General features: G+C 43.4%; 1 gene segment (V, D, J or C); it reads right to left on the bottom strand.

Moving 5' to 3' along the window:
* Positions 1-23,416, bottom strand: part of LOC309555507 (Ig heavy chain C region, secreted form-like) — a 119,559-nt gene that overhangs the window by 55,633 nt on the left and 40,510 nt on the right. The window contains exon 4 of the C gene segment in view: positions 22,781-23,110.

Raw genomic sequence — 23,416 nt, 5'->3', positions numbered from 1 at the left:
AGAGCCTCAACTGCAGCAATTTTATTAGACAGCTTGGACCAATAAACAAGCAAAAAATTGGGGGAGCAAACCCTGAACATGTATATCTAAAGCCGGTGCAGCTATGAACCAAGCGACGTGTATATTAAAAAAGAATAGCGCACACATGCTGAAGAAATGACTATCAAATATGGAGACAATCCATAAATAAAAATGGGGATTTGGTCCCACCATATGGCCATATCGTGCTCAAGCCCACCACTACTTCAAAGTACCCCATTGTCAGTGGGTGCTTTACCATTGGTCCAAGGCCCCAACCAAGCTGTCCATTGAGCTCAGTGCCTCTGACAAGAAATTAAAGGCTCAAGCCCACCACTACGTCAAAGTACCCCATTGTCAGTGGGTCCTACACTATCCATAAAAAAGGATGAATCCAGCCTCTCTAACCCTTGGAGATAACACTCCTTGCTGGGAGAGATGTGCAACTGCACTACAAGGGACTTCTCCTATATCTACTTGATAGTGGACACTGATAGAGTACAGGTGTGTGTGGGGGGTGGGGTGCTCAACCTCAGATGTCTGGTCAGACCGAATACATAATAAACAAGCAAAAAAATGGGGGAGCAAACCCTGAACATGTATATCTAAAGCCGGTGCAGCTATGAACCAAGCGACATGTATATTAAAAAAGAATAGCGCACACATGCTAAAGAAATGACTATCAAATATGGAGACAATCCATAAATAAAAATGGGGATTTGGTCCCACCATATGGCCATATCATGCTCAAGCCCACCACAACGTCAAAGTACCCCATTGTCAGTGGGTCCTAAACTATCCATAAAAAAGGATGAATCCAGCCTCTCTAACCCTTGGAGATAACACTCCTTGCTGGGAGAGATGTGCAACTGCACTACAAGGGACTTCTCCTATATCTACTTGATAGTGGACACTGATAGAGTACAGGTGTGTGTGGGGGGTGGAGTGCTCAACCTCAGAAGTCTGGTCAGACCGAATACATAATAAACAAGCAAAAAATTGGGGGAGCAAACCCTGAACATGTATATCTAAAGCCGGTGCAGCTATGAACCAAGCGACATGTATATTAAAAAAGAATAGCGCACACATGCTAAAGAAATGACTATCAAATATGGAGACAGTCCATAAATAAAAATGGGGATTTGGTCCCACCATATGGCCATATCGTGCTCAAGCCCACCACAACGTCAAAGTACCCCATTGTCAGTGGGTCCTAAACTATCCATAAAAAAGGATGAATCCAGCCTCTCTAACCCTTGGAGATAACACTCCTTGCTGGGAGAGATGTGCAACTGCACTACAAGGGACTTCTCCTATATCTACTTGATAGTGGACACTGATAAATTACAGGTGTGTGTGGGGGGTGGGGTGCTCAACCTCAGAAGTCTGGTCAGACCGAATACATAATAAACAAGCAAAAAATTGGAGGCGCAAACCCTGAACATGTATATCTAAAGCCGGTGCAGCTATGAACCAAGCGACATGTATATTAAAAAAGAATAGCGCACACATGCTAAAGAAATGACTATCAAATATGTAGACAATCCATAAATAAAAATGGGGATTTGGTCCCACCATATGGCCATATCGTGCTCAAGCCCACCACAACGTCAAAGTACCCCATTGTCAGTGGGTCCTACACTATCCATAAAAAAGGATGAATCCAGCCTCTCTAACCCTTGGAGATAACACTCCTTGCTGGGAGAGATGTGCAACTGCACTACAAGGGACTTCTCCTATATCTACTTGATAGTGGACACTGATAGAGTACAGGTGTGTGTGGGGGGTGGGGTGCTCAACCGCAGAAGTCTAGTCAGACCGAATACATAATAAACAAGCAAAAAATGGGGGGGGGAGCAAACCCTGAACATGTATATCTAAAGCCGGTGCAGCTATGAACCAAGCGACATGTATATTAAAAAAGAATAGCGCACACATGCTAAAGAAATGACTATCAAATATGGAGACGATCCATAAATAAAAATGGGGTTTTTGTCCCACCATATGGCCATATCGTGCTCAAGCCCACCACTACTTCAAAGTACCCCATTGTCAGTGGGTGCTTTACCATTGGTCCAAGGCCCCAACCAAGCTGTCCATTGAGCTCAGTGCCTCTGACAAGAAATTAAAGGCACTGTGAGCTCATCCTCTCAATCTGCTGCAAACAGATTCTTACAGGCTGCGCTAGGAGCCCCATTTTGACCAGTGGTGAGGAAGGACTTCGGGTACCTAACCCCAAAATTTGAGGGCTCGGTCACCCCAGTTTGCCAAGCTACGACCCTCAAAGCTCGATCATTTTTTTAAATTTTTGTTAATTGCAAGTGAGGCTCTGCCTCAGCTGACTGCATATCCCTAATATATATATATATATATATATATATATATATATATATATATATATATATATAGTACCGTCCTCCCTTTTTGTGTCTGGGAAATAAGTGGGGGCATTGAGTGAGGGAATTATGGGTATTTCCCAGTGCTTTCCGGGATTACATCCTGAGGAAGTCTTTGATGGCAAAACACTTTGAGTGGAAGTGACGACAGATGGAGGGAACCTTGTGGGACTGGAGCTATTGTTTTATCACTATAAACATGAGTATAATACTTTTAAATAAAAGCGCTTATGGTTACAGTATTTGTTTTAAGTGTCTGCCCCATGACAGTGAGCTGAGGAATTATGGCTGATTATTGCTGTATAGCATAGGAAAGGGGAGAAAACCTGAAGGTACTTTGTTCACTTACCTGTGAGAGTATATTGTGCGCAGTGAGAGCCCTGATAGAAACCTGGATGTGGCCATAATTACCTGCATAAAGCATTTCATTAATCAATTAGGGATAAGGGGACCATATTTTATTTATATGTGAATTTATATCACTAACACGACCTTATAGTATTGTTTCACTATATTGAAGCACTTTTTTGGGGGTTGTTTTAACATAATGATTTTACTGAAAAATATAGCACTGTTTTTCTAATATACAGTTTATATATAATTTGTGTCACCAGGGAGGGGTTCAAGTTTACCAGCTGCTGTGGGTAGGGGTCCGGACTTTGCATAGATCAGGGGTTGTGTGTGTGTGTATATATATATATATATATATATATATATATATATACACAGTATATATATATACATATATATATATATATATATATATATACAGTATATATATATATATATATATATACACAGTGGGTACTGAAAGTATTCAGACCCCCTTACATTTTTCTCTCTTTGTTATATTGCAGCCATTTGCTAAAATCATTTAGGTTCATTCTTCTTTCTCATGAATGTACACATAGCACCCCATACTGACAGAAAAACACAGAATTGTTGACATTGTTGCAGATTTATTAAAAAAGAAAAACTGAAATATCACATGGTCCTAAGTATTCAGACCCTTTGCTGTGACACTCATATATTTAACTCAGGTGCTTTCCATTTCTTCTGATCATCCTTGAGATGGTTCTACACCTTCATTTGAGTCCAGCTGTGTTTGATTATACTGATTGGACTTGATTAGGAAAGCCACACACCTGTCTATATAAGACCTTCCAGATCACAATGCATGTCAGAGCAAATGAGAATCATGAGGTCAAAGGAACTGCCTGAAGAGCTCAGAGACAGAATTGTGGCAAGGCACAGATCTGGCCAAGGTAACAAAAAGATTTCTGCTGCACTTAAGGTTCCTAAGAGCACAGTGGCCTCCATAATCCTCAAATAGAAGAAGTTTGGGACGACCAGAACCCTTCCTAGAGCTGGCCGTCCAGCCAAACTGAGCTATCGGGGGAGAAGAGCCTTGGTGAGAGAGGTAAAGAAGAACCTAAAGATCACTGTGGCTGAGCTCCAGAGATGCAGTCAGGAGATGGGAGAAAGTTGTAGAAAGTCAACCATCACTGCAGCCCTCCACCAGTCGGGGCTTTATGGCAGAGTGGCCGACGGAAGCCTCTCCTCAGTGTAAGACACATGAAAGCCCGCATGGAGTTTGCTAAAAAACACCTGAAGGACTCCAAGATGGTGAGAAATAAGATTCTCTGGTCTGGTGAGACCAAAATAGAACTTTTTGGCCTTAATTCTAAGCGGTATGTGTGGAGAAAACCAGGCACTGCTCATCACCTGTCCAATACAGTCCCAACAGTGAAGCATGGTGGTGGCAGCATCATGCTGTGGGGGTGTTTTTCAGCTGCAGGGACAGGACGACTGGTTGCAATCGAGGGAAAGATGAATGCGGCCAAGTACAGGGATATCCTGGACAAAAACCTTCTCCAGAGTGCTCTGGACCTCAGACTGGGCCGAAGGTTTACCTTCCAACAAGACAATGACCCTAAGCACACAGCTAAAATAACGAAGGAATGGCTTCACAACAGCTCCGTGACTGTTCTTGAATGGCCCAGCCAGAGCCCTGACTTAAACCCAATTGAGCATCTCTGGAGAGACCTAAAAATGGCTGTCCACCAGCGTTTACCATCCAACCTGACAGAACTAGAGAGGATCTGCAAGGAGGAATGGCAGAGGATCCCCAAATCCAGGTGTGAAAGACTTGTTGCATCTTTCCCAAAAAGACTCCTGGCTGTATTAGATCAAAAGGGGGCTTCTACTAAATACTGAGCAAAGGGTCTGAATACTTAGGACCATGTGATATTTCAGTTTTTCTTTTTTAATAAATCTGCAACAATGTCAACAATTCTGTGTTTTTCTGTCAGTATGGGGTGCTATGTGTACATTCATGAGGAAGAAGAATGAACCTAAATGATTTTAGCAAATGGCTGCAATATAACAAAGAGTGAAAAATTTAAGGGGGTCTGAATACTTTCCGTACCCACTGTATATATACATATACACACATATATATATTGTGACAGGAAGTCAGGTAAATCTGTGGGTGTTGTCATAGACGGGAGATACATTTCTGCCTTGTTTAGACAATTCACCAATAACTATCAGGTGTCGGCTGCAGAGGTAGCCAGAAAGGTTAAAGGACGTTAGAAAGCTTCAGCTATTCAGAATGAGGCAATTAAGGCCTTTATAAGTTATCCAGAGGATAACTACTGATTGCTGCATCCTGAGGCTTTGTGCGTTAAGGAGAGCAGTGAGCTGAGAAAGACTTCTGAAGGTGAGGTGGTGTTGACTTTTTCTGTGTGAAAAGAAAACAAATAGACTATTGGTTTTCTGCTGTACGACCAGCAGTGTCTGCCCAGCAGTAGGTTGGGACAGACACCATAGGTAGGTTCCTGTGTTGTGAAGGTAGATGCCCCAAGTGGCCAGGGTTTATTTTATGTTTGTTTGATTTATACTGTTTGGATGCTTGCACTTGTTTCCAGCAAATTGGAAGAATAAACCATAGACTGTTGTTTTCAACCACTCCTCGGCTGTCTCTCTGTGTAACGAACCCACCCAAGGGGTAGCCCACACCTGCTACCGAGCCAACCCCTTTCACATGATGGAGTGCCGCGGGCAGTTAAAGTAAACCCAAAATGGAGGAGATACTGAAACAACTGGCTATAGCAAATGCAAATCAACAGCAGGCAAATGCAAATCAACAGCAGACAAATGCGAGTTTTCAGCGCCTTGCAGCTCAACAACAGGCTCACCAAGAGAGCATTGCAGGCCTGGAACAGAGACACCAGCAGCAAATGGAGGCCATCGTGAAACAGCTTCAGAGACAGAGACGAGGCTGGGAGTCAGGCCAGTAACATACCGACTTTTCGGGTGAGCCATTTATTGCCAAAGATGACTGCAGATGATGACCCTGAGATGTTTCTGACCACGTTTGAAAGAACAGCGGAGAAAGAGAGAGTTGGCCTAAAGAACAGTGGGCTGAACTAGTGGCCCCCCTATTATCTGGAGAAGCCCAAAAGGCATATTTTGATTTGGAGCTTGCAGATGCAAAAAATTATGATCGATTAAAAGAGGAAATATTGGCACGTTTTGGGATAACCTTGGATGTCCGTGCTTAGCGGGTCCACAATTGGAGTTATCAGCTGAGGAAGCCACCTTGGTCGCAGATGTATGACCTCATCCATTTGGCTAGGAAATGGCTGCAGCCAGAAATTCTGTCCGGACCAAAAATTTTGGAATGCGTACTCATGGACAAATTTCTTAGGTCTCTTCCTAACACCCTGCAGAAATGGGTGAGCCATGGTGGTCCGGAAACTGCAGACAAACTAGTAGACCTGGTAGAAAGGTACCTAACAACAGAGAATTTGATGTCTTTCCCCAGAGACGCACAGACTTTTCACCCCAAGACCAGACCCTCCCCACCTATGGGTAAGACTGCATCAAGGGATGGGGATGGAGAGAGGGACCAAAGAGCAACTAGAGGTATTATCGGGACTGCTGTTAATGTTTGGCGAGAGCGGCCTGGAAGACCCATCCCGCAGGAGAGGACCAGAAGGTTGATTTGTTACCATTGCCGGGAAGAGGGACATGTAGCAGCGGTTTGCCCAGCGGGTGATGAACCCATGCAGTGTGACTTTCTGACAGAGAGACGACAGTCCCTTTTTGCAACCACATGCACTGCAGTAAAGGGGAATGACAAACCTTTATATAGAATGTGCTTAGAATGTAAAGATGTTGTGGTATTGTTGGATTCAGGTAGCCTGGTCACCTTAGTGAAAAGTGATCTAGTGGTGGGAAAAACCTTACATCCTAGAAAAATGGCTGTAGTTTGTGTACATGGGGACACTCGAGAATATCCCGTGACTACGGTTTCCTTTGAAACCTCCCTCGGTAAATTGTGTCACCAAGTGGGTTTAGTTTCCAAACTGACACATGACGCCATTATGGGAAGGGATTTCCCAAAATTCTGGGAACTCTGGGATTGCCCAGATTCCCCAATAGGTGGTTCTTCTGAGCCTGAAATATCTACTCCAGAATCCTCTAACTGGGAGGATTCTCCTGAGTTTCCGTTCTCAGTCTTAGCAGGGGAAACACCAGTCCCTAGAGAGGAGCCTGCTACCTCAGAAGAGGAACAGCGGCCGATAGGGTTTGATGACCTCGAGGTGCACTGAGAAAATTTTATCACTGAGCAATTGAGGGACATTGCTAAGAGCCTGGGAGAATGTAGTGAAGATAGATGGGGAGTTAGTTAACCCTGACGAGAGAATTGCCCTCCCTTACTTCATTATTGAAAGAGACCTGTTATATCGAGTGTCACAGAGGATAGAGGACACCCTTTAGCAACTGGTAGTGCCTAAACCGTACCGCAAGATGGTTTTGGAACTGGCCCATGGGCACATTCTTGGGGGACATTTGGGAGCAGAAAAAACCCGGGAGAGAATCACCCAGAGGTTTTATTGGCCTGGGATCACTAAGGAAGTGGAATTGTACTGCTCTTCCTGTCCAGTGTGTCAGATTACTGCACCTATGCCACATTTCCGCAGTCCATTGGTACCCCTGCCCATTGTCGAGGTCCCTTTTGAGAGGATCGCCATGGACTTGGCCCCTTACTGAAGTCCACTAGAGGGCACCAGCACATCTTGGTAATAATGGACTATGCCACCCGTTACCTAGAAGCGATTCCTCTCCGAAATACCTCTGCTAAAACCATTGCCAAGGAGTTATTTCAGGTTTTCAGCCGTGTGGGTCTTCCTAAGGGAAGTCCTAACTGACCAGGGCACCCCGTTTTTGTCTAGGGTGACCAGAGAACTGTGTAAACTCCTGAAAGTGACCCAATTACGTACATCAGTATATCACCCTCAAACAGACGGGTTAGTGGAGAGGTTTAATAAAACTTTAAAACAAATGTTGAGGAAGGTGGTGGATAAAGACAGAAAGAAATGGGATTATCTGCTCCCTTATCTGATGTTTGCCATAAGAGAGGTTCCCCAATCATCCACAGGGTTCTCTCCGTTTGAGCTGCTGTATGGGAGGCACCCCCGGGGCCAACTGGACATTGCCAGGGAAACATGGGAGAGTGAGAGTTCCCCTCATCAAAGTGTGATTGAACATGTGGCACAAATGCAAGATAGAATTGCCCAAGTGATGGCGATTGTGAAGGTACATTTAGCCCAAGCCCAGTTGGCTCAACAAAGGATTTACAATCGTGGGGCCCATGTCCGTTCTTTTGCACCTGGTGATAGGGTGTTGGTGCTGGTCCCCACGGTTGAAAGTAAATTCCTAGCCAAATGGCAGGGTCCCTATGAAGTGTTGGAGAGAATGGGGGTGGTGAATTATAAAATTAGCCAACCGGGAAGATGTAAACCTGAGCAGCTCTATCACGTGAACTTGTTAAAACCATGGAAGGATAGAGAGTCCTTGGTCGCTGAGACTACCCGATTTTCTGCTCCATTTAACCTGGCTGTCCCTGAAGTTGGGATAGCGGAGACTCTCTCCAAAACTCAGCAACAGGAGGTTAAAGAATTTGTGCTCAGTAATAGGGAGAAGTTTTCAGACCTGCCAGGTTGGGTCTCCGGAGTTAAACATGACATTATCACCACACCAGGGGATAAGATCAAGTTAAAAGCCTTATAGAATTCCAGAAGCCCCGGCGAGAGGCATTTCACCAGGAAGTAAAAAAAATGCTTGAGTTGGGGGTGATAGAAGAGTCAAATAGTGATTGGTCCAGTCCCATTGTCTTAGTGCCCAAACCAGATGGAAGTTGGCGGTTTTGTAATGATTTTCGCTGCCTGAATAAAATCACTAAGTTTGACACCTATCCTATGCCCCGCATAGATGAACTGATTGATCGCCTAGGCACTGCCTGGTACATGACGACGTTAGACCTGACCAAGGGTTATTGGCAAATTCCTCTCTCGGGGTCGGCCAGGGAAAAAACAGCATTTGTAACTCCAGATGGATCTTTCCAATATCGGAGGATGCCATTTGGGTTACAGAATGCTCCCGCCACATTTCAAAGCACCATGGATGAGACCCTTCGGCCTCATCGAGCCTATGCTGCCGCATACCTCGATGACGTGGTCATCCACAGTGAGGATTGGGACTCACACTTACCAAAAGTTCAGGCTGTGTTGGATTCCATCTGGAAAGCCGGGTTTACAGCCAATCCAAAAAAATGTACCCTTGGGCTAGAAGAGGCGAAGTATCTGGGGTATACCATTGGAAGAGGTCTAATCAAGCCCCAAATAAACAAAGATGAGGCTATTCAGTATTGGCCACGTCCCACCAACAAGAAACAGGTTCGTGCATTTTTGGGGATCGCAGGTTATTATCGCTGTTTTTTTCCCCATTTTGCCTCACAGGCTGCTTCCCTGACCAATTTAACCAAAGGGAAGGAGTCTATCATGATCAAATGGACTCCCAAGCAGAAACAGCTTTTCAGGCTTTGAAACAGACCTTATGTAGTCAGCCAGTTTTAAATTTGCCTGATTTTTCACGGGACTTTGTGGTTCAGACAGATGCGTCAAATGTGGGTTTAGGAGCTGTACTGTCCCAGATTATCAAGGGGGAAGAACACTCTGTCATGTACCTCAGCCGAAAGTTGAAGGCCCATGAGGAGAATTATGCCACCATTGAGAAAGAGTGTTTGGCGGTGAAATGGGCTTTGGATTCTGTCCGGTACTACCTCCTGGGTAGACAGTTTGAACTGGTCACGGATCATGCCCCATTGAAGTGGATGGCACAGAACAAGGAGACCAATAGGAGAATAAATAGGTGGTTCCTGGCCCTTCAGGAATTTAGTTTTGTGGTAACGCATCGCCCCGGTGTTAAAATGGGGAATGCAGATGGTTTGTCCCGAGTGCATGCGTGCCTGGCAACCTGTGTCCCAACCCTAGGGTTGAAACAAGAGGGGGGGGGGGGGGTATGCGACAGGAAGTCAGGTAAATCTGTGGGTGTTGTCATAGACGGGAGATACATTTCTGCCTTGTTTAGACAATTCACCAATAACTATCAGGTGTCGGCTGCGGAGGTAGCCAGAAAGGTTTAAGGACGTTGGAAAGCTTTAGCTATTCAGAATGAGGCAATTAAGGCCTCTATAAGTTATCCAGAGGATAACTACTGATTGCTGCATCCTGAGGCTTTGTGCGTTAAGGAGGGCAGTGAGCTGAGAAAGACTTCTGAAGGTGAGGTGGTGTTGACTTTTTCTGTGTGAAAAGAAAACAAATAGACTATTGGTTTTCTGCTGTATGACCAGCAGTGTCTACCCAGCAGTAGGTTGGGACAGACACCATAGGTAGGTTCCTGTGTTGTGAAGTGTTTATTTTAGGTTTGATTTATGCTGTTTGGATGCTTGCACTTGTTTCCAGCAAATTGGAAGAATAAACTATACACCGTTGTTTTCAATCACTCCTCGGCTGTCTCTCTGTGTAACGAACCCACCCAAGGGGTCACCCACACCCGCTACCGAGCCAACCCCTTACAATATGTATATATATATATATATATATACACACATATATATATATATATATATATATATATATATATATATATATATATATATTTTTTTTTTTTTTTTTTTTTTTTTTTTTTTTAAACATATTTGTGACCTTGTACGGATGGTGGGGCTGAATTACAAAGGAAAATAACAGACTCCTAAATGATAAATGAGGCACAGCTGTGTTAACTTTGATTACTCAAATCGAACGCAAGTAAATAAAATAAAATAATGAAAAACAGGATTTGCCACTTTGATAATAGCTTTTCCTTATTCACTAAGCTAAGTGAAAATTCACTTTACAAAGTGAAAATTCACCTACCTTAGTGAATGAAACAAAGTTCTGTTCACATTTTCTTTGGGAATAGGAACAGATATAAATAGTTCAATGATCCATGTAAAAAAGTGAAAAAAAAATATCACTGTATAAATAAAATAAATTTGAGATCAGATTAATTTAGCAAAAACTTTTCCGTAACCTTCCAAATGCATAACTGGTAATAACAATAAAAACAGTAATACACATACAAAAAAGAAAAACCCAATACACATATTTAAATAAACAGCAGTTTTATGTTTTTTGTAACAGCATTATGCATTTCTAGCAAAGTCAGCAAGAAACCATGAGAAAGCAACATTCATACAGTAAATAGAAAAATACATGTAAGATTACATTTATTATATTTAAGTTTACAAGTTATATAATTAAAGTAAGCCTAGATAGTTGTGACAAATTTTACCCTAAAGGCAAATACAGCACATTAACTGCTCCAAAGATAGCTGGACCATTTCCATAAATCAAAATATTTTTAGACAATCCTTTATTAAATATAACTCTGAATATTATCAGTTGTAAGATGTTGTCTAAACCAGGGGTGTCCATCCTGTGGCCACTGAGCTACATGTGTCCCAAGATGTCTATGCATGCATTCCAACAAAAAATCGTAAACTTAAAAATGGTAATTTTATGGGTTTTTTTTTTTTGGTAAAAATGCATTTACATTTAGTGAACACATACAGCTAAAGAAAAATTTGACAGTGTCTCTTTACTGGACTTTTATGAATTGTATCTTCCCAAAAAAATCTCCCACTCTTCATAGCCATCGGTTTTCAGCAGTACCTAGATTTGTGTGCAAATATTTTCAAGGATGAAACCCAAATTAGAACCAATATATCTGATGAGCACCTTGAGATATATTATTGAGAATTGCTACTACATCCATCAAACCAGCTACTGATGCGTTATTTTATCAAAAACAGTGTCAAATATCTCACTAGTTTTTTGTTACCCTCTTTTACTTTTGTTACAAAAAATTAAGTTTTAATACTCAGGTATTTTATCTATATCTGTGATCTTTAACTTGTGATCTGCCTGACTTTTTCTGCTCATAAATTATCCTTGTTGTTAGTGTATTTTATGTGTGGCCCTAGACAATTCCTCTTCTTCCAATGTGGCCCTCGAGGATCAAAAGGTTGGTTTCCCCTGTCTAGACCTTTTCCAGTTTACTGTTTTGCTACTACTAAGTGAGGCACTACATTCTACAGTTTAACTAATCTTGCTGTAAGGAACCCCTTCCTATTTTTGATGGTAAACTATTTTGGCTTCCATGCAAAACTAATGTTACATTATCCCTTGCCATATGGTAAAACACTTGATTTACTAAAGCTTTATGTTGATCTTGAGTATTTTTATACATACTCAACTCAAAGTTTCCTTTTAACCTAACCAAACAAACCAGTTATTTATGTCCTTCCCTCATTTAGTTACCTAAAGGAGCTAGAGGTCACCAGCGTAGCTGTTTATTATTGTCCCTCTTAAAAAAAGCAATGCTTTTCTTTTTTTTTTTAATCAAAGTTTTATTGGAAAACGTGCTCAATACAAAGCAAAACATTAATCGAGCAATAACATCAGTATACAAACCACAATATTAACCTGTAAACAATTCGAGCTCTGAGAATCTATGCAGAATGTCGAGGTTTTCCATCGACCATGAAAGTGTAGTAAACTAAAACAGATGAAACTTTTTCGCACATATCAGACACAGGGAAGTAGGAGAGGGAAGCGAGGTGAAGGGAATGCATGGCGGGATGGGAAGGGTAGGGGGGGTAGAAGGGGGGGAAGAGGGGGGGAGTAACCAGTACCTCATGAGTGATTAAAAGACTGCAAAAAGACTACTGCCGTCCTATGTGTATAAGAACAGTTCTACCTCTGCGCCATACGATGCAACTATATAGACACCATTATTGCCAAGCACGTCAATATATGTAATATCGGTGACTTGAAATAAAGTGTAGCCGTAGGAGTGTTAGCAATTGTCCACCAAATCAGTATTGGGGTCTCAGATCAGTTCAGTTCAGTGGGAATGCGAAAGGTCCTGCAAGAGAAGAAGGATCGGGAGTCGGCAGGTTCCACTTGCGGTCTATGGTCGATCGGGTCAGGCGAGGATCCAATGTGGGTCCCACCAGTTCAATATTTCTTATAGAGGTGACATCAGAGGAAAGTTCAGCAATAGTGGGAGCGGTGTCCGACATCCAGTGTCGCAGAATCAATCTGCGGGCTGCCATCAAGCAGTTGACCAGCCATGGCTTAAATTGAGTTATGCTTTTCCTGGAGTCTTTAGGCAATGGAAGACTTTCCGGGTCTAGGCAATTGAACATGAGTGGGAAGACGTCTTTGGGAATGGATAACCCCAGCATTCTGGTAATATAGCGTATTGTTTTGTCCCAGAAAGATGATACCTGCGGGCAAAGCCACAGCTTATGTAGAAGAGAAGGGTAATGTTCTTTGCAGAGAGTGCAGAAATGATGTGCTGGGTCTTTCGACCATCGGATGTGAGGGTAATAAGCTCCATGGAGGATTTTAAACTGCTGCTCCCTCCAGAATTCATTGGTTACATGTTGTCGAGTAGTCAGGTAGCCCTTTAAGATCCTGGATTGAGCATCAGGCGAATTGAGCATCTTATTCCAGGATTTAGCGATTGAGTGCTCAGTTCCCCGATAGAGTTCCTGGAGTAGTGGCTTATATAAGTGCGATATCCTGTGTTTGGCCTGAAGAATCCATTGGTCTATCAAGTGGGGCGGAATCGCAATAAGGGTGTACGGCATATATCATTCACATAACTTATACATTGTCTAAAATACAAATAGTGGCCTTTCGGCAGATCGTGAGTCTTGGCAAATGAGTCATAGTTTAAAGGGGTCCCAGTATCCGCGTCAAAAAGCTGCACCATCAACTTTATCCCCCGTTGGGACCAGACCCCATATGCCGAATGTTGCTGCGCCTGTGGGAAACCAGGGTGTTTATGGATAGGAAGATGTCTAGACAGTCGTTGGGAAGACCCCAACCTCTTCCTCGTCTCTCTCCAAGCAGCCACCTTATCTTTGATTAGGATATTGTGGCGGAGAGCGTTAGGGACATCCCCTGTCCCACAGTGCAGCAAGGCGACAAGGTCGGGAGGAGCAGCCATTTGGGTCTCCAATGAATAATTTGTATACCGTGATTCTCTGCTGATCCAATCTAAGCATCCCCGCAGAAGGCATGCTAGGTTATATATTCTAGTATTTGGTAAATCAACCCCCCCCCTCCCTCCGTGACATATGCAGCTTGTTGAGGGAGATACGAGGCCTTTTCCCATGCCAAATAAAACTAGACACTGCTGCATGGAGTCGATTGATATCCGTATGTTTTAGTAGGATTGGGATCGTCTGCATAGGATACAGAAGTTTCGGGAAGGTGGTCATTTTATATAAGTGGCACCGACCAAACAAAGAAAGTGGCAAATTAGCCCAGGATTTCAACTCGGCTACCATCTTGTCAAGCACTGGTGTAAAGTTCAAACGGTAAATGGTAGAGGGAAATCTCCCTATTTTGACGCCCAAATAGGTGATGTGTGTGGTCGCTATACGTAGTTTTGACGACGCAGCCCACTGAGGAGTGCGTGTCATGTTCAGGGGTAGTATCTCGCTTTTGTGGAAGTTGATACGGAGACCCGAGCACCGACGGTAGTCCGCGAATATATCCTCGATCAAGGGGAGGTCGTGGCCTGGATCTGACGTACAAATAAGTACATCGTCCGCAAACATAGCGGTGCGCAGTTCCTCCGCCCCCACTCGTATGCCTCTAAGGTCAGGATGGGAAAGCAAATATCTGGATAGGGGTTCCAGAGCTAGGTTGAACAGTAGAGGCGAAAGCGGGCATCCCTGCCTCGTCCCCTTGAACAGTCGGAACGAGGGAGAAATGTGTCCCGCAATCACCACCTGCGCCTATGGACTCGCGTACATCATCCTGATTAAGTGCAAAAATTTGCCCGAAAGGCCTACTTTGGTGAGGACTCGATCCAGCCATTGGATATTCACGTTATCGAAAGCCTTTTCGGCATCGAGAGTGATTATCGCCGCGTCCGCGCTCGGGTCTGCCTTGGAAGCCTCCAAAGCCAACAGTACCTTCCTAATATTCGATGTTGCAGATCTGCCTTTTGTAAAACCGGATTGCGTGGGATGGATAATAGAGGGCATTATGGACGCCAATCTGTCCGCCATCAATTTGGAGAGCAGCTTGGAGTCCACATTGAGAAGTGAGATTGGTCTGTAAGAACCGGGGTCTAGAGGGTCTTTCCCTTTTTTATATATCAATTTTATATGGGCTTGATGGCCCGTGGGGAGGTAAGGGTTGCCGTCCAAAATATGATTGTACACCAATTGCAGCGTCGGGGCGACTGTGTCGGCCGCTAGCTTATAGAAATCTGGAGTGTATCCGTCGGGACCGGGGGATTTGCCAGATGTGAGAGATTTAATGCCCTTGGAAATCTCCTCTAGCAAAAGAGGTTCGTTCAATTGTGAGAGTTGTTCCCGAGTGACCTGTGGGAGGGGTACCCTAGAGAGCCAGTCCGAGGCAGTATCCTCGTCCATAGTCTCCTGGCTGTATAGAGATTGGTAAAATTTTGCAAAGACGTCGTTTATGCTTTGGGGGTCCTCAACCCTATTACCGTCGGCATCCTTAAGAGCAGAGACTTGCGTCGGGGTAAAGGGTCCTCTACAAAGAGAGGCTAGCAATTTGCCTGGTTTGTTCCCGAAAGAATGGTATTTCCAATCCTGGTGCGATTTGTAAAGTAATTCCCGTTTCGTCACCCAGTCGTCGAAAGTCGCCTTGGCTTTGCGCCATCGTTCCCTATTCTCCTCGTTATTTCTCGAATTCAACGCAGATTGGGCGTCTCTCAGTAGGGAGCTGGCTGTCATACATTCTTTGGCAATAGACTTTTTGTACGCGGCAGCGTAAGAGATAATACGTCCCCTGAGCACGGCCTTCCCCGACTCCCACAAGAGTACGGGGGAGACCGTCGGCGAGTCATTAAGTGATACAAAATCTGTCCATACTTCCCTGATGAGCAAGGCCATGCCCGGGTCTTTATTTAGGAAGGAGGGGAACCGCCAACATTTAGCAGTTGTAACCGTCGAGTAGATCGTAAGGGTAACCGAAACCGGTGCGTGATCAGATACGGCAATGTCGTGTATGCGTGGGGTGACCGTATAGGGGAGCATTTTGGAGTTGGCAAAAATGTAGTCAATACGCGTAAGAGTGTGGTGGGGATTTGAGAAGAACGAATATTCCTTGCCCTCTGGGTTATTAAGTCTCCAGACATCCGAGAGTTGAACACTGTCCGCAAAGTCCCTCAGCAGAGGGGAGTGACGTGGGGGTCTGGGTGTATGCGTGTCCTTTGTGGAAGACCTATCCTCCAAGGGGTGCATCAGTGAGTTGAAGTCACCTGCCACCAGGAGTGGCAGATGTAGGTACGGGGCTACCATGCGGGTAACTGACTGGAAGAAAGAGTCAGTGGGAGCATTAGGTGCATAAATTCCGGCCACCGCCCACTCTCGAAGGGCGGTCGCCAGGTGTAGCACAATCACTTGGCCAGCATCATCTGTAACAGAAGATTTTACAAGTGTGTTGGAATTTTTGTGTATGAGTACCATTACTCCCGCCTTTCCCTTGACTGCTGGGGAACCCAGAACCTGTCCTACCCACAATTTATTCATGCGATGGAAGTCCTTGGCTTCCAGGTGCGTCTCCTGCAGGATCGCGACGTCGGCCCTCAGACGTTTCAGATGTCTGAGCACCGCCATGCGCTTGTTGGGAGATCTGAGTCCCTTAACGTTCCATGAAATCACACTCATGGTGGGTGCCATGGAACAAGATCCAGATGCCGGTTAACAAGTGTGAGTGTAGGTGTCACAGAGTGTGTATTTTTGCTGGTCAGCATAGGAGCAGAGGTAGCCGAGTGAATCCATAATTCAAGCGGTGGTTGAGGCACTAAGGGAGTGTGAGGCGTAGGGTAAAGCCCAACAGGGGCATAAGGGTGTATGGGGAACAAAGAGCAATCAAATTTGGAGGACTTCTCTTTTTTCCTCATGGGAGCTCGCTCGCGCATCGGACAGCGTTACCAGACATAGTCGCCATAGTGCCCTCTCAGCCGTTGAAACAAAGGAACTCTGTCGGCGGGCGTGCAGGCCGACCTAAATGTGGGTCCCGCACCGGCGAAAGGTACCATAGAAGACACGACAGGTAAAGGTGTGCGGGTCGAGCGGTTGTCAATCAGAACAAAAACTGTGAAACAATAACCATGCAGGAGCGGTGCAGGGAATACATGTTACATAACCAGCCGTCAGGCTTGAGGGAGGACAATGACATGCACTGACACACGTCCGCACACGTCAGTGCGTCCCAAATGGGAAACAGAAGTTATAGCACGGTGACCAAACCAACAGACAAAATATAGAACAAACATTATAGTCATAGTTACCAATGGTACCTAATGGAACAGTCCGTCACTGGCGAAACACAGGATGATCGCTTTTTTTTTTTTTTTTTACCTCAGATAGGAGGTGGCGCTGCAGGGGAAAAAACTGTCATCCATGGTGCCTTCAGCGGAATTTGCGTCTGTAAGAGGGGCCTGATACTCGTTGCTTTTTAGTCGGTTCTTTTCTGGGGCTCCGTTGTTCCCGGGCGCCTTGGGGGCGCTGGGGGGAAGGCGTGGTAGGGGGGTCCAGCGTGATGTTGAAGTGGCGCTGCAGGAAATGGTAGGCCTCATCAGGTGTAGAGAAAGACTTCTGTTCGCCGGACAAGTCCGCGAGGCGTAAGATGGCGGGATAAGCCAAAGTAAACTTGATAGATTTCTGAAAAAAAGCCTGGCATATTGGCTGGAAAGCTTTCCTGCGACGCGACACCTCCTGGGAGTAGTCTGCAAAAATTAGGAGCTTGTGCCCGTCAACTTGTAAGGCCTTAGAGTTGCAGAAGGACTTCAAGATATTTTGCCGGTCCATATAATTCAGGTACCGCACGATCACTGCGCGAGGTGAGCGTCTATCGTTGGATGGGGCCCCCAGGCGGTGGGCTCTTTCCACCGAGCAGGCTGACTGGATCCCTAGGGCCGTGGGCAGCCTCGTGGAGGCAATGTCACATAGAGCATCAGCCCCATAGGTTTCTGGCAGCCCTATGATCCGGAGGTTATTTCTCCTCGATCTGTTCTCCAGATCGTCCACCTTTTCCAATAAATACCTTTGGGCCTGCCTGGCCTGCTGATCCATAGCAAAGGATCCCTGCAGCTCATCCTCCAGGTCAGACATCCTGTGCTCCATTTCAGTCAGTCTGTGAGCATGGTCACCGATCTCTTTCTGCAGCTGTGCGATCCCATCCGAGACAGCCCTGTCCACAGCATCCTTGATGGTGGGGGAGAGAAGGGTGGCAACTGCCTGGGCTAGTGAGGCGATCTGAGCCTCTGGAATAGGGCTGGGTGGCGGACCGGATCCCGCTGTGCCTGTGTGTGAGGCAGCGTCCTCCATATTAATCTCGGAGGAGGCCGCAACTGAAGCCGGGGGCTTGATTTGAGGGGGAGGCGGAGCTCCGCCGTGCTGCGGCGGCGCGGGTCCGTGCTGGAGGAATCGATCCATGGCCGCTCGGTACCCGGGATGTAATGCGGGTAATGTGCAGCGTCCGCCGGCTCGTTAGGGCTGAGAAAGCTGATGAAGTAGCAGGTAAGGTCTGGAGCCGGAGTCCCGCGCTGCTGCTTACATGGGCGCCGGAACCGGAAGTCAGCAATGCTTTTCTTATCAACTTCCCAAACTAATTCTTACATTCCATTTTTTTTTCTGTTTTATATATTGAAATTTATTTTTTCTTCTGCTGCCACTGCTTGACAATGAGTACTGCTGCTTAACAAATTGTTAACACTAGTGCTAAGTCCTTTTCAATTTATTATTTTTTCCAACTGCATTCTTTTAATGTAAAGGTTCAAGGTTTAAGGTTCAATGGTATTTTAAAGGACATAATGTTAATGAGAGTTGCCATTCTTCAGGCTCTGTAGATGAAGTCATGATTTCGGAAGTGTTTTTCTATTTTCTTTATCTGGCTATTGATTTTTTCAGACACAGTTTTACATTGTCTTTTTTTTTCTAAAATTGATTGTATTATATAATATTTTATTGACTTAGCTAAGCCTGTGTCTAGCATCAAGTTTTTTATATGATAATTTATACAGTACATATTGCGTATATAATATAAATATGTTTAAAAGCTTTTTTATTGTCTTTATCTTATTTAAATGGTAACAAGTTTGTTAACTATGTAATTTCAGAAAAGTACATTCTAAAGGCATGTTAGTACTTTGAATAACAAAATAATAAAATTCTTCAGTAGCTTAGTAGTTGACGTTTGCTTTTTGAAAAATCATGGTTTGACTATGGACTTAAGGAAAATCAGAAGTGGACAATACATAACGCTCTTCAGGAGTAGAACAGCATAGGAAATTTGTGCTGCTCGATATGTCATGTGGTTTAAATGTGGGGTACCTGAAAGAAATAAGAAAAATACTATTAAAACATGAAATGTGCCTGCTGAGGTTTTATGTGATGTGATATAAGGACCATATTAGGTGGGTGATTCTTTCCCCAGCAGTGTTTAACTAGCAACAGAATTATTATAATTTAACTTATGCTTATGAGAGACAGAATAACAACAAAAATATCCAGAAAAACTCCCTTCAAAAAATTTATAAATTAATTTTTATTTTAATTAGTGAAATAAGTATTTGACCCCCTTCGCAAAACATGACTTAGTACTTTGTGGCAAAACCCTTGTTGGCAATCACAGAGGTCAGACCTTCTTGTAGTTGGCCACCAGGTTTTTAGATCAGCGTGGGACATGATATGAAAGGGATGGGCGCCGGTGATGACGTCAATTGCCTGTGCCCAAAAGGCAGGCTCCAGCCAAGGAGCCAAAAGTCAGTGGTAAGCAACCCGGAAAGAGAAAGGTTCCGTTACCATGACCTCACGTTTCACGCCTCCCTGCCTTCTCAAAGTCAGGTGACAGGACGGACCGATCTGTGTAATTTATGGGACATAGGGGACGGCCAAACAAAACTAATCTCACACCTCTTTGTGACTGCACTGCTGCTGATAAAACACTCAAGGCATCCTAGCACAGCAGTGTAAGATATAAAATTAAAGGGACATTCTATCGATACAGATTAAATGTAAATTGTTTAAACAATTATTAGAACAAGAAATGTTTTATATAAATATATAAAAATGTTGATAAAGATTGGATAATAATAGTAATAGGGGAGGGGGCTAGAGTTAAATAAAATTGTGCATTTATATTTCTTCATTCAGCCCATTGGGGGACAGCGTGTTAAACTTGAAAACCCAGAATGCTTCACATTTGCAAAGTAAAGTTAACCATTTGTTATCTGTTAAGGTCTTCCCAGAGATATATTAAATTGCCAAAACCACCAGATTATAAGTTTTCTATGTTTGCCTACCCTTTTGCGCAATGTACGTGTGGTACAGCCCACATAGAGAAGATGTGGGTTGGACCACATGCACCTTGCCTCCCCCCATTTTATTTGGGTACAGCATCGCACGTCTACACAATTGTCAGTTAAAGCAACGCAGTGCCGTATCGCAAAAAATGGCCTTGTCAGGAAGGGGGTAAAAACCAAATCATGTCAAAATGTTTAGTCTAATCATGTATAGAGTGGGGAAGGATTTGAACCTCTGTTAGATTTTTTTATTGCTGTATACCAGAACTGTGAATGGATCATGTGCTTACAGTATATGAATATTGTTATAGAAGGTGATAAACTTCTATACCATAATATATATTTAAATTATTTGCTTGATGAATTAGAAAGTTCAGTCTACAAAATGAATACCTTGTGTTATACACTTTATTTTGTTTACACTTCATAACTCTTCAAAAAATGAAAATTAGTAGTAAGTAGTTTCTCAACCTTCCAAGAAATGAAAAATCAGAGTCTGGTTTAGAAGTTTAGAAACCAAACTGCTGTTGTCCTTTAAAACTAATATATACTTCATGCTGAGTTGTATCAACCCAATCAATCAATCATCCATTCAATCAATCAATCAATCATGCAACAAACCAAGTGGAATAAATAAATAATTCCACTAAAATACTTCTTAGCCTTTACAAAAAAATGGGTAAATAAAATAAAGGACTATGTTAATTAAGCGATCTTATTGTAGGCAAGAACTTTCCAGTGACATGATCGCTATACAGGAGTAAACAGGTAAGGAGAAATACTTTCATGTGTCACTTCCTCACTAGCTGGATGAGGGAGGTGTTTTTCCCTCACTGATGACTTACATTTTGCAGTGTTTCCTTCCACAAAGGAGCAATCCCTCACTCAGCTGGCCAGCATGGGAGTGACAAATGGATGTAGGTGAACCTGACCCTGGCGAATTTTAAAAGCAAAGTATAGTATATTAAAAAAAAAAAAAAAAAAAACACAAAGACCTTTTACTCACCTAGGTGGATGCAGCATCAGTCCGATGCTGCATCTGTCCCCCGCCACTCGTGCACTGAGAAATGAGCAATCAAACACTGCAGATCGCTCAGTTACCTCCTCCTTTCTGAGCAGAGACTGGTGACTGCAAGTTATGGCCTCTCTGCTCAGCCCCTCCAGTGCTCAGGGGAGCGCTGGGCTGGGGAGGGGAAGAAGCAGCTGGCTCAGCCTCCCAGTGGCACAGCTGAGATGCTGAGCCAGCTGCTGGTCTAGGGATCTGGGAGGATTCCGACTGTAAAGTCAGGTTCTTTACCCAGCCTGGACTGGCTGAGCGACATCAGCCAACATTCACTGAAAACAGGTCACAGGAGTGCAGAACAAACTACACTCCTGTGATCCATAGGAGAGGTAAGGCCAAAAAAAGTTATACTTTTTTTCTTTTACCAGCGATAGAACTGCTAGTGTGGTATGGCCCTTAGACAAAGATTGTAAGACATTTTTATAGGTCTACCATGCTATAAATAGTATTAGAATCAAACATCAAAAGTATTACATTCAGAACAACAAGTATAACTGCTTCTCTGGATCTCTGTAAAATATTTATTATTATTTATAATATCTGCTAGAGTTTAAAACTGAGTGAAACAATTTCATATTGCAAATAGACATACAAAAAGCACAAAAAATTAATTTATGCATTTACATTGTAGCAATGAGTGACTTAACCCTGGTAGTCGTCATCATGTCCCAAATATGACACCTGTCTCTTTTATTGGTATCCAGACATCTGCAGTTTTATGCAGATCCTCTGCTATATGCTTCTTTTTAAACCTATAATAAATAAAAAAAATGTTGCCCCTCCGATAAAATCCTACTAGGATATGGACTCATACAACAATAGCTAGTGAACCAGCAAGGATGTGGGATTTAATCTTAGTTAACATCAGCCTTTTTGTCAGTTAATAATGACTTTTCGGAGCTCTCCCCCTCAGTGGCATCCTTGAGCAGTACTTTATGCTTTATATTTTAGCTATGTTTTTCTGTTATGTTCTGGTGGGTAACACAATACTGTGATGATGCAGAAATCGGAGCTGAAGTGGCATCAATGCACTGTGGTTTAAAACTAAGAATATATGACCATGATGCCCTGCTGCACTCATAGTTTTTTCTTAGTCTTCTGGGTCGAGTAACACTTGTGGCAAAGAGGAGATTCTACATTAAACAGCTACATATTGCAGTTGTGTGTTGCAGCTCTAGGTGCTTAATTTTTCGGGGGATCCCAGGAGGACATTAAAAAAAAAACAAAGTTGGCCTTTATGACTGGACATACACAGGGTGATTTTTCCTTTCAGGAGACCTTTTGAATTCCCAGGAAAATAATATGTGGGTTTGGTCTTTTCTGCAGTATTGGGTTGCTCAGGTGCACTGGATTTGACCAATTTGTTTGCAAAATTCTATTTTATTTTAATTTCTTATATAACATACATTAATATGCTTTAAGCTTACAGTAGACAGTATTTTATCAATTATTGTTTTGATGTTCACTTTGGCTTACTACAAAAATAACTATTATCTTGCACATTGGGAGTTCTCATAAAAAATCTCTATTTAGTAGATATGCATACCTTGAATGTATTCATTTCCTGATACAGATATTTTCTTCCAACCTTTCTTGGTTGTCCTCTGATTGTAATTGCATGTAAATGTCTTTCTCAGGTCATATTTTGGCACTTTTATTGAACTGCTCAGTGAATATGTGTTGTTGTTGGTATTGTGCTTAATTTCACCTTGATGTGATTCCACCTCTTGCTCACTGTTACCTTCATTCCAGACCACCCTGATTGCCTCAGGGAAAAAATTCTGCAGGCTGCATGTATAAATTGCAAACCCTTCTCTAGCCACCTCTATCTTGCTTGACTTAAAGATGGTCACTTCTGGTTCCTTCACAGGTTGATCTAGAAAGAACAGTTACAATACAAGTAGGATATAAATAATTAATTGCAGGGCACTGCAATTTGACCTCCGGGTTTTAATACATATTGGATAAAAGAAGAAGTGGGGGGAGACCTCTATAGAAGGCAGAGCAGAGAAGTAGGAAGAAGAGAGTAGGAAATTAGAGAACATCTCCCCTGCAGGAACACAGCAATAAAACCCTAAAAAAAGGTTCTAACCCTGAACATTCTATCCAAAGCAAAACAAAATTATACAAAAATACATAACTAAACCATTTCTTAATGCCAATATGATATGATCCATTTACT

Source organism: Pelophylax lessonae (assembly GCF_965119305.1).
Source record: "Pelophylax lessonae genome assembly, chromosome: 5".
NCBI lineage: Eukaryota > Metazoa > Chordata > Amphibia > Anura > Ranidae > Pelophylax > Pelophylax lessonae.
Note: the sequence above shows the minus strand (reverse complement) of the source record. Positions and strands in the feature narration are given on the sequence as shown.